This window comes from Lemur catta, chromosome 20 (genome assembly GCF_020740605.2).
Source record: "Lemur catta isolate mLemCat1 chromosome 20, mLemCat1.pri, whole genome shotgun sequence".
In the NCBI taxonomy this organism is placed as follows: domain Eukaryota; kingdom Metazoa; phylum Chordata; class Mammalia; order Primates; family Lemuridae; genus Lemur; species Lemur catta.
The window spans coordinates 2595663-2605662 of NC_059147.1; the positions used below are offsets into that span (position 1 = coordinate 2595663).

The 10000-nt window shown below is 54.2% G+C and overlaps 2 long non-coding RNA genes across 9 annotated transcripts in view; both read right to left on the minus strand.

Annotated features, from left to right (window-relative positions):
- Nucleotides 1–7008: 7008 nt before the first annotated feature.
- Nucleotides 7009–7373, minus strand: LOC123625128. Its single transcript, XR_006730404.1, has 2 exons — nucleotides 7332–7373; nucleotides 7009–7063 (listed from the first exon to the last, which is right to left on the minus strand). It is a non-coding gene; the product is annotated as an uncharacterized LOC123625128 (long non-coding RNA).
- A 1483-nt stretch (nucleotides 7374–8856) lies between these two features.
- The window catches only part of LOC123625118, a 4035-nt gene continuing 2891 nt past the window's right edge, over nucleotides 8857–10000 (minus strand). For 4 of the 8 annotated variants that reach the window (XR_006730375.1, XR_006730378.1, XR_006730377.1 and 1 more), the window contains 3 exons: nucleotides 9945–10000; nucleotides 9501–9794; nucleotides 9061–9257 (listed from right to left, as the gene is read on the minus strand). The exon at nucleotides 9945–10000 is cut by the window's right edge. This is a non-coding gene — a long non-coding RNA (uncharacterized LOC123625118). Of the gene's footprint in view, nucleotides 8983–9060; nucleotides 9258–9500; nucleotides 9795–9944 lie in introns of those variants that run through there. The other 4 variants (XR_006730371.1, XR_006730373.1, XR_006730374.1 and 1 more) reach the window with 4 other exon arrangements.

Genomic DNA, 10000 nt, shown 5'->3' on the forward strand with positions numbered 1-10000 from the left:
CCACCGGGCCCCATCACGGCCTCTGGAGCCCGGGCTCTCTCTCCCGGCACTGCTCCCCGCCCCCACCCCGGGACCTGAGATCCAGGGCCTCTGACTCCCAGGCCTCCCAGCTGTCTTGACTTACAGACTCAGTGTCTGCTCTGCCGGAGGGACCTCTTGCTGCGGGGCTTCTCGGGCTGACCCTCCGGGACCCAGGTGGCTCTCGGTGGCTGCATCTGAGGCCGAGCCATCCTGGCCTCGGCCACCCGTCTAACGGGCGCCCCCCCATCCGCGTGGCCACCCGCGTCAGGTTTCGGTGCTGTAGTGCCACCCTGCCTCCCTTCCGGGGGGAATCCCACGCTGCCGTGGGCCCATTATGACCAAGAAGCTGCACCTGTGGGTCTGCCCCGTTTCCCCCCCCTCCACACACACACACACGTCACCCCCCAGTCCCCCCACAGTGGTTAGGAAGAAGGCAAAACTTCCTGGTACAAGGGTTGAACTGAAGGGGCGAGTGAGTGGCCACCTGGCAGGGGCATCCCATCAGATGGCTGAAGAAGTCAGACGCCGCCGAGTGCAGAAATGTCACGGAACTTGGGGTGCCACTGCCCTGCTGAGATAGGGCCGGGGCAGGCTTTAAAAGGCTAAAATTCTCCCTGCCTTTGGTACGTTGATACAGAACCCACGGTCCTTTCTAATTTTTGATTCCCGGAGAGGCAGGAAGTATTCCGAACGGCCACGCCATGGCTTTTCTAAATTGCCCACAAGGCCTTCTCCGACCCAGCGGGACAGGGCTTTGCTTTGGTGTTACATCGTGGTAAAAGAGACATCTCACAGCAGTGACCGTGTCCATCGACTTCGTCGGCGCGCTCAGGCTCGCAGTCCCACTTTTCAGACAAGCCTGGATGGCTACTCCGAGTCACTCTTTGCCAAAGGCCAGCCACTCCCCCCCCCCCCCCCCCCGCCTCGCATCTCCCATTTGGCCACCGCAACCCTTCATCCCCGTGAAGTGTGCTCCTGTCTGTACACCTACTCCGTCGGCGGGTGGGGGGGAGGGGGCCGGAGCAGGCCCACCACCTTGAGTGTGTGGAACAGGGCTGAGGATTTCCTAAGGGAAGAAAGAGGGTGGGGAGAGCGAGAGAGCTGCTCCTCCTCCTCCTCCTCCTCCTCCTCCTCGTGAAACTCGCAGATGATTGAGGATAAACAGGCCTGCACGGGAGGGAGGGAGGGAGGGAGGGTGCCGAGTCTGCACCACAGAAAATGGCCTTGTGGGGGGGGGGGGCGGGGCGGGGAAGAGGGCAGAAAGCTTTTCCGTCTTTTTAAAACTTCCCCCAGGCTTTTGGGAACTTACAGCCTGGCCTGCATCCCTGAGGCACGTTAACTCTTTGGTTATAACTCCAGGTGGCCCCCCAGGGTGGGCGGCCCACGGAGTCCACAGGCTTTCTTCTCAGCAGAGACGGGGGGGGGGGGGCCACGGGACGATTAGAACGGTTAACTGCAGTAATTGCCTGAAGCTGAGAACCAACCCTCCCTCCTTTAAAACCTCTGTATTTCTGCCTAGGCCTATGTTCAGGAAATTTGGGGGTTTGAGACTGAGAAGCTCTACCCTATTTATTTCCTCCTCTGCCAGCAAAGTAGACTCTCTCTTTCCTTACTCCTCATACCGCTTGTCCTCGTTATTCGGCCTCGTGGACAAGCGGCTGAGCTTTTCGGTAGCCAGTCCACACCCCAGGGTGGAGGGGTCCAGTCCACCCCGGTCCAGACCTGGGCCCTTCCTGCCTCCTTCCCAAGAGGATCTGCTTGGCAGCCCAGCCCCCTCGGACTGGGCCACAAGGAGGACACAAAGTGAGGACCCAGCCCCCCACGGTAGTGGCGGTGGCAGTTCTCCAAGGGTTCGGGGCTTTGGCTGACGCAGGAGACGGAGGGGGACTGATTTCTTTAGCGCCCACCCCGCCCCCAAGTGACCGACCTACGCTCCCTCCCCTCCCCCGTGCGCCGGGCCGCGGCCCCGAGGCAGGCCGGGAAGCGGCAGCTCGCGGGGCGGGGTCGCGGCTGAAAGCGGTTCCGCCCGCGAGAAGTCCGAGGCGGCTACGTGCGAACGCGCACGCGCACGCGCACGCGCAGTCAGCGCGTTGAGTCGGGGCGGGGGCGGGGGCGGGGGCGGGGGCGGGGGCGGGGGCGGGGGCGTGGCAAACGGCGGAAGGGCCCCGCCGGGGGCACGGCCACCTGTGCGGCCGGCCGGGCTAGGGGGTTTCCTCTTGGGCCGGGAGCTCGTTCCCCGCCCCCAGGCCGCAGGCAATCTCGAGGGGGCAGAAGCACGACTGGCTGGGCACCTCCTCGGGCGAAGCGGTCGCGGTGGCTGGGTGACGTGGGGCCGAGACGAGTCTCGTTCTGGGAGCGGCACCTCCCCCACGCGCCTCTCCTCTTGGGCCTTTCCGCCCGGGCTCCGGCCCCAGGGGAGGGGAGGAGTGGGGGCAGGGAGACGACCTCAGGGAGGGGCCGGACCAACCGAAGGAAAGCTGTTCGTGAACTCGTGTATCTTTCCCAGGGAAACACCATTTCTGGAGTGTATGAACTAAAATAAAATCTTAAGCCGCCCTCCGCCCGCCACCGCCTGCGTCAGACCCGTCCCGTGGTTGGCCCAGGGAACCCTAGAAAAACCTTTAAACCTGAGCTGCTGCCCTCAAGGACAGGGGAGGTCAGACACCCCTCCCTGATGGAGTCAGTTTTTGTCACAATGAGATACTGAATGCCCGACGGGCCTAAGGCCGGGCAAGACCAAGCTTAACGCATGCATATCTAGCAGGCCAACCGTTTACTGAACTACAGAGCACTTGAGTTTGGGGTAAACTGTCCCAGTGGCTTGTCTGTGAGTAGCAGACATCCTTGTCTTAACTGAAAACGTGATGCAAAGCCTTTAGGCAGAGGTTCATTTATGTCATCGATTGCAAATCAAAGAATCTTTAAACCCAGCTGCAAACCCGTAAACACCGCGCCCCCCCCCTCCCCAACTGCCAGATGTCCTGCCTTTGGAGGCCAGACCGATGTACCCCTTCCGTGTATCGATTTGTGATTTTTACATGTAATTCCTGTCTCCCTAAAATGTAGGAAGCCAAACCGTAACCCGCCCCGCCGCCACGGGTCCGCTCGCTCGAGGCTTCTTGGGTGTAGCTCTCTGGGCCACGATCACGGACGTTGGGCTCGGAATAAAACTCTCTAAATTATTTTGCAGTGCAGTGATTCGGGGTTCTTTTCCATCGACGAGTCCATCGTGTTCACATTATTTTAGCCGTGGGAGCTTTTTCTTTTATAGTATGTCTGATCCCGATCGCTAGCCAGGTATTCATTGGTAATTTTGGTTGGCGGTGGTGCTCAAGCTTGTCTTCGTACATCCCAAATTGGCGTAAGCCACCGTGAATCTGTTTTACACCTTCCAAGAGCTAGCGCTTATTGCCGTATCATAACCAGGGCTCTCACGGCAATTTTTCCTTCTTTTTTTTCTTTTTTTCTTTTGACAGGCTCTCACTCTGTTTCCCACACTAAAGTGCAGTAGCATCATCGTTGCTCACTGCAACTTCAGACTCCTGGCCTCAAGCGAGCCTTTCGCCTAGGCTTCCCAAAGTGCTAGGATGGAGTTTTATTTTTCTCTGTGACACCCTGGGAGGAAATATCTTTTAGGGTCACGGGGTCAGAAATTTAGATCTCTTCTTTGAACTCATGGTAGGGGCTAATTGGGATTTTCAGTGGGTACACGTAGGCCACTTGTAATTTCACCAGTACTCCCCATTGCTTGTCATCTATTCAGGCGGTGAACTCTTATCTCTTTCCCTATCATCTACTGTGCAAACGGGTTGGCCACAAGGATAATTTGAATATCAGATTCAGAGCACAAATAATTAAGGTCCTGTAGCGTTAATAAGTAAAAGGGGCCACATACAAACCTGTGGAAGTCTGTGTCCATTCTTTTTTTTTTTTTTTTTTTTTTTTTTTCCCCCGAGACAGAGTCTCACTCTGTTGCCCGGGCTACAGTGAGTGCCGTGGTGTCAGCCTACCTCACAGCAACCTCAGACTCCTGGGCTCAGTCGATCCTCCTGCCTCAGCCTCCCGAGGAGCTGGGACTACAGGCATGCGCCACCATGCCCGGCTATTTTTTCCTATCTATTTTTAGTTGTCTGACTAATTTCCTCCTATATTTTTAGTAGAGATGGGGGGGGGGGGGGTGTCTCACTCTTGCTCGGGCTGGTCTCGAACTCCTGACCTTGAGCGATCCTCCCACCTCGGCCTCCCAGAGTGCTAGGTTTACAGGCCTGCCTGAGGCAACGCGCCCGGCCTGTGTCCATTCTTTAATGTTGTGTGTCGCTCAGTTATGAAAAGGCAAGGGAACATAAAATCCGAGTTTTAGGGATAACTTACAGGCTCGGTATTCTTCCCCCCCACCCCCCACCCCACCCCCGGCATCCTCTAAGCCTATGTGAATATCAAGGAGGGTAAAAAAAACCCAGTGTTCTCAGTTCAGGGCCCGACATCTGTGTCCAGAGTAAAAATTGAGCGTCCTATTACACCTTTATTTCCCTTTGGTCTGCTAAGGCCCAACTCGGCAAAGAGGTCACCGTTTATTCTCTTTGCTAAAATCACACGTGCCCTAGTCTGTCTGCTTTGTCTCCTTTAGGGATAATCATCCAAACTTACCCGGGCCCCTCACAGCCTCATGACAATAGGCCTCCTTGGTTTACTGAAATAGAAAATACCGGCTCATCAGCAATGTTTGATCGGTTGCTTCAGAAACAAACGTTGCTCTGCTTTCTTTACTATGTTTTTTTTTTTTTTTTTTTTTTTTTTTCCTTCTTTCTTCCATCAGACCCAATCCGATATAGGTGGGAGAGAAGGTAACCGGAGCCTCTTGAAAAACCGAAGTGAACCAAAGCGAGCTCACAGATTCAGATAGAAATCAGGAGGAAGAAAAATTGGGAGATAACATAGATTTTTCTGTCCAGCGGGTGTTCTCTCACTTAAATTTTACCAGAAGCGTTAGGTAGGGTGAGGATAATTGTGACAAACAGTGTTCTCCTTGGACAGATAAGGAGGAGGCAGGCTCAGAGTGACGAGTAACCGGGGCCCAAATATATCGCTAATGAGCATCATAGTGTGTTCCCGGGTTACACTGTTTTGTGAGGCTCAAAAGGTTTGGGGTGCGCGTGCGCGGGCATCCGTGTGCGTCCGCCATCCTAGGTGTTCCAGTAAAACCGATGTAAGGTAGGATTTCCCATACCTTCGATGATTTCATGTCCTGCAGGAACATAATGTTCCGGGATCAGGTTTTTATTCTGCCTTCTGTGCCTCATGCTCAACATGCCTGTGGCTTTACAGCCGAGACTTGCTCAGGAGGAGCCTATTCTCATCTTCTGGGAGGTTCTACTAATCTTTAAAAGACAAGGACGTAGGAAGATGATCCTATAACAACGACTGTGACCACGATGACAGGCTTACCGCTTGCCACGCGAGCTTCTGTGTGCTTTGCCTGCATTCGCTTTTTCACTCTGCACCATATCCCTGTGGGGTAGGCACCATTATTTCCCCATTTGCAGATGAAGAGGCTGAGGCACAAGGGGATCTATGACTCCCCGAGTTACCGGAAACGGAGTGTCATCCAGGTAGCCGGTCCAGGCCCCCTGGGTCTGCAGCCACTCTGCCGTGCTGATTCTGAGCCTGACCATTTCGTCACCGGTGGCTCCCTGAGAACCTTGACTCGGCCCCCTTCCTCGGTTGAGTTGGGAAACGTATCCATGTGTGTGTTATTTCTCTCCCTCCCTCTCCCTCCTCCCCCGCCTCCGTTTTAGTTTTTATTTATTTATTTATTTATTTATTTATTTATTTGTTTGTTTGTTTGTTTGTTTGTTTGTTTGTTTGTTTTGAAAAGTGCATAGAACGATGAAAGCTTTAAAAGTAGGAAAAACCTTACAGAATAAATAAGGACACAAAGAAAGAAGACATCCAGGCCGGGCGCGGTGGCTCACGCCTGTCATCCTAGCACTCTGGGAGGCCGAGGCGGGCGGATCGTTTGAGCTCAGGAGTTCGAGACCAGCCTGAGCAAGAGCGAGACCCCGTCTCTACTAAAAATAGAAAGAAATTATCTGGCCAACTGAAAATATATATACATAAAAATTAGCCGGGCATGGTGGCGCATGTCTGTAGTCCCAGCTACTCGGGAGGCTGAGGCAGTAGGATCGCTTAAGCCCAGGAGTGTGAGGTTGCTGTGAGCTAGCTAGGCTGACGCCACGGCACTCACTCTAGCCCGGGCAATAAAGTGAGACTCTGTCTCAAAAAAAAAAAAAAAGAAAGAAAGAAAGAAGACATCTGTGTACGACAGTGCAATGTGTTTGTGTTTTAAGTCGTGGTGTTACAAAAGAGTCCAAAAGGTTAAAAAAGAAAAAAAAAAAAAAAAAAAAGGAAAGGAAAGAAAAGGAAAAGGAAAAGGAAAAAAAAAAAAAAAACAACGTGGGAAAGTTTATGAAGTGAAAACACTTACAGTAAGCTAAGGTTAATGTATGACTGAAGAAAGAAATTTCTGAAGGTAAATGTCGTGTGTGGCCTAAGCGTCCGGGGTTTATAAAAAGCTACGGTAACGTCCTAGGCCTTCACATTCACTCACCACTCACCGCTAACTCACAGACTCACCCAGAGCGACCTCCCGCCCGCCCTGCGAGCTCCATTCACCGCGAGTGCCCTGGCCGGGTAGGTGTCCCACTGCACAAAAACCTATCAGACCGCGTTTCTTCCACTATTATAAGTAGTCGTACATTCTTTTAGGACCGTAGCCGTAGGGTACACCTCCAGGCATAGTTACAGGGTGGGAGAGGAGGGAAGAGGCCATTCTTCACGTATCGTTGGGTAGCACGGGGGCAGGGGAGGCAGTTTCCTCCTGCTCCTCCTCGTCCCCCTTCTCCCTTGTTTTGCTTCTTCCTTGTTTTCTCTTTGTTCCTCTCCCAGTTCCCCCTTCCATCGTCTTGACGGATTTGGATGAGACGTAGACATTTTCCATGTCAGGCTTTACTCATACCGAGGGAGTAGGAGAAAAGTAAGCCGCCTACCATGACACAAGGGAACGGAAGTTTGTGAGCCGTTGACTGCTGTGGCATTCTGACACTTGGTGTTTTTCAGGACATTCTATATTTCTGCTATCCCACTAGAATGTATCCCCTTGATCACTACCGTGTACCCCCATCCCAGCTTTTTCGTGAGCCACCCTCAACGGCCGTGACAATGTGGTGCGGGGACTCCCCTCCGTCTGGTGCCTCACACTCGCACATTTGGGGTTTCGTATCAGGATAGCAAAGTGATCGCCTTTCAATAACCTGGCTGGCCACGGTGGCTCATGCCTGTGACCCCAGCAACTTGGGAGGCAGAGACGGGAGCATGACTTGAGCCCAGCAGCCGGAGACCAGCCTGGGTAACACGATGAGACCTCGTCTCTACCAAGAAAATATAAAAAAAGAAAAATTATGCCGGGTGTGGCAGCACAGCATTTGCCTAGAGTCCCAGCTACTCAGAAGGCCGAGGCAGAGAGGATCACTTGAGCCCTGGATTTACAATCAGGCCAAGGCGGCCTGGCTGGGAGAGGACAGAGTGAAAGGAATCCTGTCTCAAAAAAAAAAAAAAAAAAAAAGGAAAAGAAAAAAAAGAAAAAAGAAAAGAGGAAAGAAAGTAAAAACAAAACAAGACCGATAAGACAGCTTAGAAGTCTCGGTGTTACCGAAAGCTGGGCCACTTGCCCACGAGGCCAAATAAGGAGGACAAGCCGTGTGACGAGGAAGGAAAGAGAGAGTCTATTTTGCCGGTAAAGGAGGAAATAAGGTAGACCTTCCCATCTCAAGCCCCCAGATTTCCCGAACATAGGGCTAGGCAGAAATAGAGAGCTTTTAAAGGGCGCGCGGGGGGGTGGGTGGGTGGGAGCCTGTGGTCCTCAGCTTTAGCAACGATTGCGGTTAATGATTTCAATCGTCCAGGCTCTGCCAAAAACAAAGCCTGTGAACTCTGTGAACTCTGCCGGCCGCCCACCTGGGGGGCAGGGGACCACTTGGGAGTTTTAAGAAAAGATTTAACCTGCCTTGGGGACGTAGGCCAGACGACGAGTTCCCAAAAGTTGGTGGGGGGGGGGGGGGGGGAGGAGAGGGTAAAAGGACAGAACATCTTTCCGTCCTTTTTTGGTTTCTTCTTTTTTCCCCCCTAGGTACCAAAAGATAGGAGCCCGATGCCGAAAAGAAATAGGTAAGGGCGCCCACGTGCACACGCAGAGATATACCATCGAATACGTCGTGTTGACAGTGTTTCTGAGTCGGGGAAACCGGAAGATGATGGGGAAGTATCACGAGCAACTTCGTATTTCTCCCAGGACGGGAAAATGGACCCGAAGAGAAAAATGCATCGCTCTCGGCGTAGGATAAAAAGCTACATCTTGTTATATAATATGAGGCATTCTGTGCTTTAAATTTTTATCCGAGATGATATTCAGTAAGCCTAAAAAACAAGATAAAACGGAAACAAACAAAAGGGCAAACAACAACAACAACAACAACAACAACAACAACAAAAGAACTACGGGCAGAGGCCTATGGTCCCGGGAGGAGGGAGGGAGCGGGAGGAGGGGCGCCTCCCGCAGACAACAGGGCGGGTGGGCGGAGACCCGCCAGAGGCTAGGGCTGCCTCGGGCGGGGCCCAGAGCTGCGGGCCCAGGAAGAAGAGAGTGGGACCGGACCGTGCTCTACTCCCCGCGGCTGATCCGAACCACGCCCCGCCCTCCACCCACACACACACACACACACACACACACACACACACACACACACACACACACCACACAAAACCCCCACCCCACCCCCACCCCCGCCCCCGCCCGGGGAGTCAGCTCTTAAACTCCCAACGTCACCTGACTTTCCCCGATCCCGATCCCGATGGCTGATCAAAGTGGCCGCTAGGTGACACCCGACAACCGGTGCCAGTGTCAGCCTGAAAAGAAGGGACCCTATGACGGGGGTGGGGAGGGGTGGGGGTGGGGCGCACAGTGGGCGGCCCGGCCAGCTCCCCTTCCTCCTTGGAGCGGATCGGATCATCTGGAACTTGGAACTTTATCCCGAGAGGAGAGAGTGACACTGGGTGTGTGCTAGAAGCCGGAGGGTTGGGACAGGGACCTACCCGAGAGAGAAGTAGAGTACAGGGAGTTTCAGAGTTGACCCACTCACGATCTCAAGGCCCGGTCAGTACAAGCGTGGCAATATCTGTCACTGTGGAATGAACACTTGGTACCAAAGACCTTTGTCTCTGCTGGCCCCCTGTGCCCAGGGGGGCACGTGGCCAGAATCTGACATCCTAAATGTCTTCTTAGAAAGAATTTGGGGGTGGGGGCGGGGGCGGGGGCGAGGGCGAGAGACAGAAAAAGAAAAGAAAGGGGCAAGAAACGGCTGCCACAAAACTATCAGAACAGATAAGCGATCGATGGGGCCTATCCGGTGACGTTCTTTCCCTACCCAGAGACCGACTTAACATAGCTGGTGTCACTGCAGTCGGGCCACGTTCCGGTGGACACGGAGAGTCGAGGGAGAGCCGGGGATAGACTCTCACGCTCCGCACCGTCTCTCGTGGCAGCGGGAAGGCGGAGGGTGGCTGAGGGTTCTATGCTCCTTTATCACACACCGTCAGGTCAGGTAAAATGGCGGACAGATTTCCAATGTTTCGAGAAAGGAAGAGCACTCACTCGTGCAGGCCATCTACGTGTACGTGGGAGAGTGTCCCCGAGAGTGGCTTTAAGAGCCGGGATGTGCCTAGGCCGAGAAGGTACACGGTCCCGAGTGGGAACGGTCCGTCCCATAGAGTCAGTCGGTAGGAGGCCACCTGTCGAGATGGAACTCCCCCCCCCCACCGCCACCGTCTTCCCCTTCCGCTCCCCCCCACCCCCGCACCCGCACCCGCACCCCAGAGCGCACAGACTCAGAACGGAGTCACTGGGTGCCAGTGCCCCGCCCGGGTG